The sequence below is a fragment of the Carassius carassius genome, chromosome 21, assembly GCF_963082965.1.
Source record: "Carassius carassius chromosome 21, fCarCar2.1, whole genome shotgun sequence".
NCBI classification, from domain to species: Eukaryota; Metazoa; Chordata; class Actinopteri; order Cypriniformes; family Cyprinidae; genus Carassius; species Carassius carassius.
The window spans coordinates 12,653,829-12,661,006 of NC_081775.1; positions in this window are offsets into that span (position 1 = coordinate 12,653,829).

Consider the following 7,178-nt stretch of genomic DNA (forward strand, 5'->3'; position numbering starts at 1 on the left):
TGCCAGCTCCAGTATGTGGGCTGTGATCCCTCATAAGGCACTATACTCGTGTGCATTTCTACAGGTCTGCCTGATGGCAATCCAACATAAAACAAGCTGCATTAACATGAACCTAAGGAATCCCAGCATAAGCACTTGTTAGATGGGATCACATCCGCCCTACATAAGGGCAGTGACAGTCAAGGGCCATTCCGGCCCTTGAGGCCATCTATTACAGCCGTGACCTTCAAAGGATGTGAATGGTGTAGAGGATAAGCTTTCTAAAACATCTGTGTCATTGTGCAATGATGCTTTCTTCATTAATGTGAATGAGCAAAATGTGATAATCATTTTTCATCACAACCAAAATTTTGGATCACAGAATATAATACTAGGCATAATAACATAAAGATCGGTTTTGGCAATGCCATGCAAGTGCTGCTTACATCTTTTGGATAAAAGACATCAGTTTGTCAAAAGTATATTTCAATAACATTTTGCATCGGGAATAAAATCTGACAAAATATTGAGATGCACAATATATTGAGACCATGTTGGTTATCTGCCCATATTAGATGTATTATTTCATTGTATCAGTCAGTGTTTTACTGTAAATCTATTTTTTATATACAGTAAATGCTCATTTCTACCCTTTTTAAATTTTGAATGTTTTCTGTCATGTAACACTCACTTAATCTAAAATATACAATAATTTAATAATCCTGCTTCTGCTCTTCTCTGGCTTTTTCCTCTGTCAGCTTCTTGGGTGATAGAAGATACAGTTTTGGGTATTTTTGGGTGCCAGACTGATACCCAAAACCTGTTAACAGACTTGCTGTTAACAGGTTTTGGGTATCAGACTGCTTTGCTGATGAGTTGTTCCGTTACCAGAAAAAAAACAGATATTTTCTGAAAGGATCTGTCGTCCGGGGCTGGATCTTAAGTATCTGGCGTGGAGGCATGATCTAACATCACAAGACTAAATTACATTTTACTAGAGTTAAAAATGCATTATTATTTCACAAAACTACTGTTTTATGGTATTTTTGATCAAATGAATTCAGCCTTGATGAGACACCACACTGGAATTTTTATTGTGTCTATTAAAAATATGCTATTTCATTTGGAAAACAGGACTTATAGACTATATGACGATTTGTCCTATTCATATGTATGAGGGAACCATCTCTGCTTTATATACTGTACAGTCTCTGGTTCCACTGCTGTTGAATTAGTTGAGTGAATCAGTCACATAGTGTAATCAGATGTGTGAAGCGGTGATGTTTAGCATTGAACTAAGTGAGTTAATGGTTCTACTGGAAGTTGGAAAGGGGTGACACACATTAAACTGTATTGCACTTGCAGTGGCGCCCCCAGAAAATTTTAACAGGGGTGGCCAGATGAGGCCACAGTAAATCTTGGGGTGGCACACCAAAATAAAGAGAAAATAATTAAGGGTTTCCAATATTGACAAAAAAAATGGTATCCCTGGTATTTCTGGGATTTTATTGATAACAATAAATAGACAATAATGTCACTTTTTTTCTTTTAGGTCAAATACTTGCATTTGGGCTGTTACCAAGCAAATGCAATCAGTATCAACAAAAATGATCTTTGCAATGCAGAGAAAACAGAAGCTGCATCTGAAGTGCCATTGAGATGTTTTTACACACTGTTTATTGCAGCTCTGTGGGACATGGTAACTTTAGCCTGCAGTTATAAATTAATAAATAATGTTCTGACATTTTAAAAATAAAACATTGAAAACTGATGTTCGAAATTATTTAAAAAATAAGAAGGTACCGTAAATATGAAATTAAAACCAGCAGTAGGTGGCAGTGAGTCACTGTTAATAAGTGAGTCATTGCGATTGAACCGAATCATTTAAACGGTTGATTTATTCAGGAACGAATCACTGTCATGTTGCTCAGAGACGCAAAACAGTGGCTGGGTTTGGAATGATTTTTGTTTGAACTGTTGTATAAAAGCAATGTCACACTTGTAATTAAGCTGACTTTTAGAGAAAAATGTAACTCTTCGTGTGATAATAACTATATGAAATTATATAAACTATATAGATCTATAAATTTTCTGCCCCATATCTTGAAAAATGTGATCATTCAAAATTTCCAGTGAAAGAACGCACTACAAATGCGTATGCGAACCAGTCTAGACCATCTAGACGTATGTGCACATTCTGTGATTTGTTTGGACGGGGGAGGGCGACGGGGGGAGGACTACTCCGGTGCTGCCAATCTGCGATCTTTTTTGGTGGCTGCAACATGTGCTGCATTTTTATTTATTTTCCCCCCCACTTCTTAAACTATTACGAATTAACATTCTGCATTTACATTTATAGTAGGTTACACACTGAAAATCATCCTAGGGGTGGCCACAGGGGTGGCCAGAGTTTATTCAGTGGTGGCCGTGGCCACCCCTGGCCACCCCTTGGGGGCGCCCCTGTGCACTTGACAGGCAAACGCTTGTCAAAAGTCCCTCTTGTGCTGCCGATAGAGGGTCCATGATGTTATTTATTCATTTTCTCCTGTGTGTGCTTTAGAAACCTGTAAAGAGCTTGATGTTTATCCTTGTCCTTCTGTTTCTCTTTTCTTTGTCTCCATCCTACACTTGTGTCTTGCTCCCTCAGCCCGTGGTTATGCATCAGAGCTACTGAATTAATGATCAGTGTTAATACAGGGCAACCAAAACAACACCATCATTTCTGATGCAAACATCTGAAATGACTCTGAAAAGCACAACAGGCAACATTATGCTCAAAAGAATGACATGAAATATGCACACTAATTCGCTATGGCATTTATTTTGTGCATATTGATGTATGATCATGTTTTCATGCTTTTTTAATATAAACTATATATTATATAATATATATAATCTATAACAATTACTTGGTGTAAATACTGTCAGTTCTCTTATAACTGCCCAAACAACCGTTACGGTCTCGTGCATTATGGGAAAGGCATTTGGTGCAAATGTTTATCCACTTTAATCTTAGTTCAAAAGAAAGGGTGCGTGTGCAAATATGAGGTGAGTTTATGAAAATCCTTTCCGGTTCTAGTCATGTAGGAACTTGGACAAGCTGCAGGTAAGGTAAAGTTGTAGTTTTTTAATTTTGTTTACATTTTTATTGCCAGTTTGGTTATGTGTGATTCACACAAAAATAAATTAACAAATAAAGGTCACAGCTTACTGACCTTTACATTACAAAACTACACTAGAAAGCCGATAGTCTGTTGAAACAAACACTTTAAGTTAAGAAAAACATGCAACTCGACCATTTTAAGGGGTTTCGGGATGTATTGTAACTGGGCTCATGAACTTTCATAAAAAAAAGGTTCTTTATTGACATCTATGGTTGCATGAAGAACCTGTAACATGGAATCAGTCACCAAAAGGTTATTTACAGTACAGTATAAATATATTCTTCTTAGGCATTGTTGTAAAACCCCCTTTTGTAACCTTTGTTTTTAGGAGAACACTTGGGATGCTCCAATATTAACATTTCTGACAAAACGATAATTAAAATTCAACACAATTTTAATATTAAATAAAAAACAAAAGGATAGAATTAGTAATTTTAAGTGATTTTAGGCATCATAACTTTATATCGTACATTATGAAATATGGATATTCACTTTGAGATTTGCTTTAACTGAGCCGTAGGTGACAGCAAAGGCAATCTAAATGACAAAATAGGGTGGATTAGCATGTACAGTTAAATACTCAATAGTGACTGATAACAGTGAATTAAAAAACAAAAAACAAACCCAAAACAAATAGCCAAGTAATACATTTTAATTTTATAAAACATACATAATTTGTGCGAGTGCGGTACAGTAATGTCTGAAACCACCACTCACTGTTAATTAGAATAATATTTGAAACTGATGTGGCTGGGCACATAATTCGTGCTGCTGTGATTCGCAAGTGTCCCCTTTAAATTATTTCTAGGTTATAGTATTGTATGAATATTGTCCCACTGTAAATACAGTGCAAATAGTTCTGTCTCCTTGGATAAAAGTGAAGTGGAAATCAAAATCAATAATAGACTGAACAATTCCATGATAATATGTCTGTAACATTTATTACTTTCGTCTTTTAAGTCTAAAGGCACTAGGTATGTGTGACATTAATAAATAATTGTGAAAATTAATATAGTTAAATTTATGAAATAAAATAGTAATATTAGTTTTATTACATACTAAATTGAATGATGTTTCTCTTCTTAGTATTCTTTGTTGGGCTTGAGAAAGCCAACATATATTTAAACATTATTATTATTATTATTTATTATAAGAGTAATTGACACCGACTAGAACTTTAATGTTTCACCAAATTCAGCTCTGATCTTCAGACTCGTCTGACTCGTTGTTGTATAACTGGTCAGACTTAGCTTCCCAAAAAATCCTAGTGACTTTGTTACCCGAGTAATGAAGGCCTTAACACTTAATGTCCACTAGAGGGGGCGACAGGATTTCTGTTTACAATAGTTTAAGTGACAAATACATACATGAATTCCATGTGTACTGCCATGCATATGCCGTATCTGTGTACAAGAATAAACTTCACACTTCAAGCTGTACAACTACTTAAAACTTCCCAATCTGGCTTTTTCAACCTACCTCCAAATTTATTTTAAGATATAGTTTATTCACACTCGTTTAATGTTTGTCCATCTGGAAATTTTATTTTTCATGAGCTGTATATTTTACGATTATGATTAAGATTATGAGAAGTATATTTTAGGTGTTGATAAATCACATGCAAAGAATGTAAAGAGCTTTGACATTTTGAATTCTAAATAGGAAATGAAAAGATCAAAAAGTACACAGACCAGACGGGCTTTGGTTCTACTAGCGATTTGATTGGAGACCAACAGCCAATCACAATTGACCTTTAATTTTCTGATTGGTTGATTTTGTGGCACACATGTAACGCTGTTGTAAATTGAGCGAGCGTGTGTCAAGAGTTGAGCACGCGAGAGAGGGACTTGACAGGAGCGCAGAGAATAAGTTTGTGAGAGAGCACCTGAGTAAACTTCGTGAGAGAGGTTATTACTGCACGTTAATATGGATAATAGCAAACAAGCAAATACATTTATTGAGCACGGAATCGTTTTTTCTTTGCTCAAGCAATTCTTTTTTTTTTTGCGGTTTGTTAATTTCTGTTCAAAATATAATGTAATGTGCTGGCAAAATATAGTTCTCTGTGCTCAAAACGTACAATTAATCGCTCAGGATTGTGGCACAAAAATAACGCCATATTCGTTTATGAGCTGTGTTTGAACTACGCAGGATTGGAACGCTGTAACTTTGAGTGAGTTTGTGGTGTTTTGGCTGGACTGCAAATCCCCTGATTGTGCATTGGACTCCAGGTAGGCCTTGAAAAGTTCATTATCTCCACTAAGCTAATTAATCATCAATGACTCTCGGAAAAGATGGGTCTACTGGACATCTATCTCTCTCTCACACACACACATACACACAAACATCAATCATTTCCACTTTAAACTCCCAAAATTCCCCAAAATCTCAAAAAATTAGCATATCATGAAAAGGTTCTCTAAACAAGCTATTAACCTAATCATCTGGATCAATTAATTAACTCTAAACACCTGCAAAAGATTCCTGAGGCTTTTAAAAACTCCCAGCCTGGTTCATTACTCAAAACCGCAATCATGGGTAAGACTGCTGACCAGAAGGCCATCATTGACACCCTCAAGCAAGAGGGTAAGACACAGAAAGAAATTTCTGAACGAACAGGCTGTTCCCAGAGTGCTGTATCAAGGCACCTCAGTGGGAAGTCTGTGGGAAGGAAAAAGTGTGGCAAAAAACGCTGCACAACGAGAAGAGGTGACCGGACCTTGAGGAAGATTGTGGAGAAGGACCGATTCCAGACCTTGGGGGACCTGCGGAAGCAGTGGACTGAGTCTGGAGTAGAAACATCCAGAGCCACCGTGCACAGGCGTGTGCAGGAAATGGACTACAGGTGCCGCATTCCCCAGGTCAAGCCACTTTTGAACCAGAAACAGCGGCAGAAGCGCCTGACCTGGGCTACAGAGAAGCAGCACTGGACTTTTGGACAAATTTTGCATGTCATTCGGAAATCAAGGTGCCAGAGTCTGGAGGAAGACTGGGGAGAAGGAAATGCCAAAATACCTGAAGTCCAGTGTCAAGTACCCACAGTCAGTGATGGTCTGGGGTGCCATGTCAGCTGCTGGTGTTGGTCCACTGTGTTTTATCAAGGGCAGGGTCAATGCAGCTAGCTATCAGGAGATTTTGGAGCACTTCATGCTTCCATCTGCTGAAAAGCTTTATGGAGATGAAGATTTCGTTTTTCAGCACGACCTGGCACCTGCTCACAGTGCCAAAACCACTGGTAAATGGTTTACTGACCATGGTATTACTGTGCTCAATTGGCCTGCCAACTCTCCTGACCTGAACCCCATAGAGAATCTGTGGGATATTGTGAAGAGAAAGTTGAGAGACGCAAGACCCAACACTCTGGATGAGCTTAAGGCCGCTATCGAAGCATCCTGGGCCTCCATAACACCTCAGCAGTGCCACAGGCTGATTGCCTCCATGCCACGCCACATTGAAGCAGTCATTTCTGCAAAAGGATTCCCGACCAAGTATTGAGTGCATAACTGAACATAATTATTTGAAGGTTGACTTTTTTTGTATTAAAAACACTTTTCTTTTATTGGTCGGATGAAATATGCTAATTTTTTGAGACAGGCATTTTGGGTTTTCATGAGCTGTATGCCAAAATCATCAGTATTAAAACAATAAAAGACCTGAAATATTTCAGTTGGTGTGCAATGAATCTAAAATATATGAAAGTTTAATTTTTATCATTACATTATGGAAAATAATGAACTTTATCACAATATGCTAATTTTTTGAGAAGGACCTGTATATGAATGAATGTGATATGAGTTGATGAGTTATGTTTGGTTCACTTATGGACTTGATGCACTGAAGTAATGTTATTGTTTGAATATTTATTGATGTTGTCTTGAGTCATTGACCCGGGTATTATTCTTACTCATTTGAAAGACAAACGATCCCTTGATGCTGTCCTATATGGTGAATTAATTCATGAGATGGTTTATTTTTGGTTATTTATTGGTTGTGTACTTTAACATGCTTTGAAGCAAGGGATATTGTAAAAAGAAA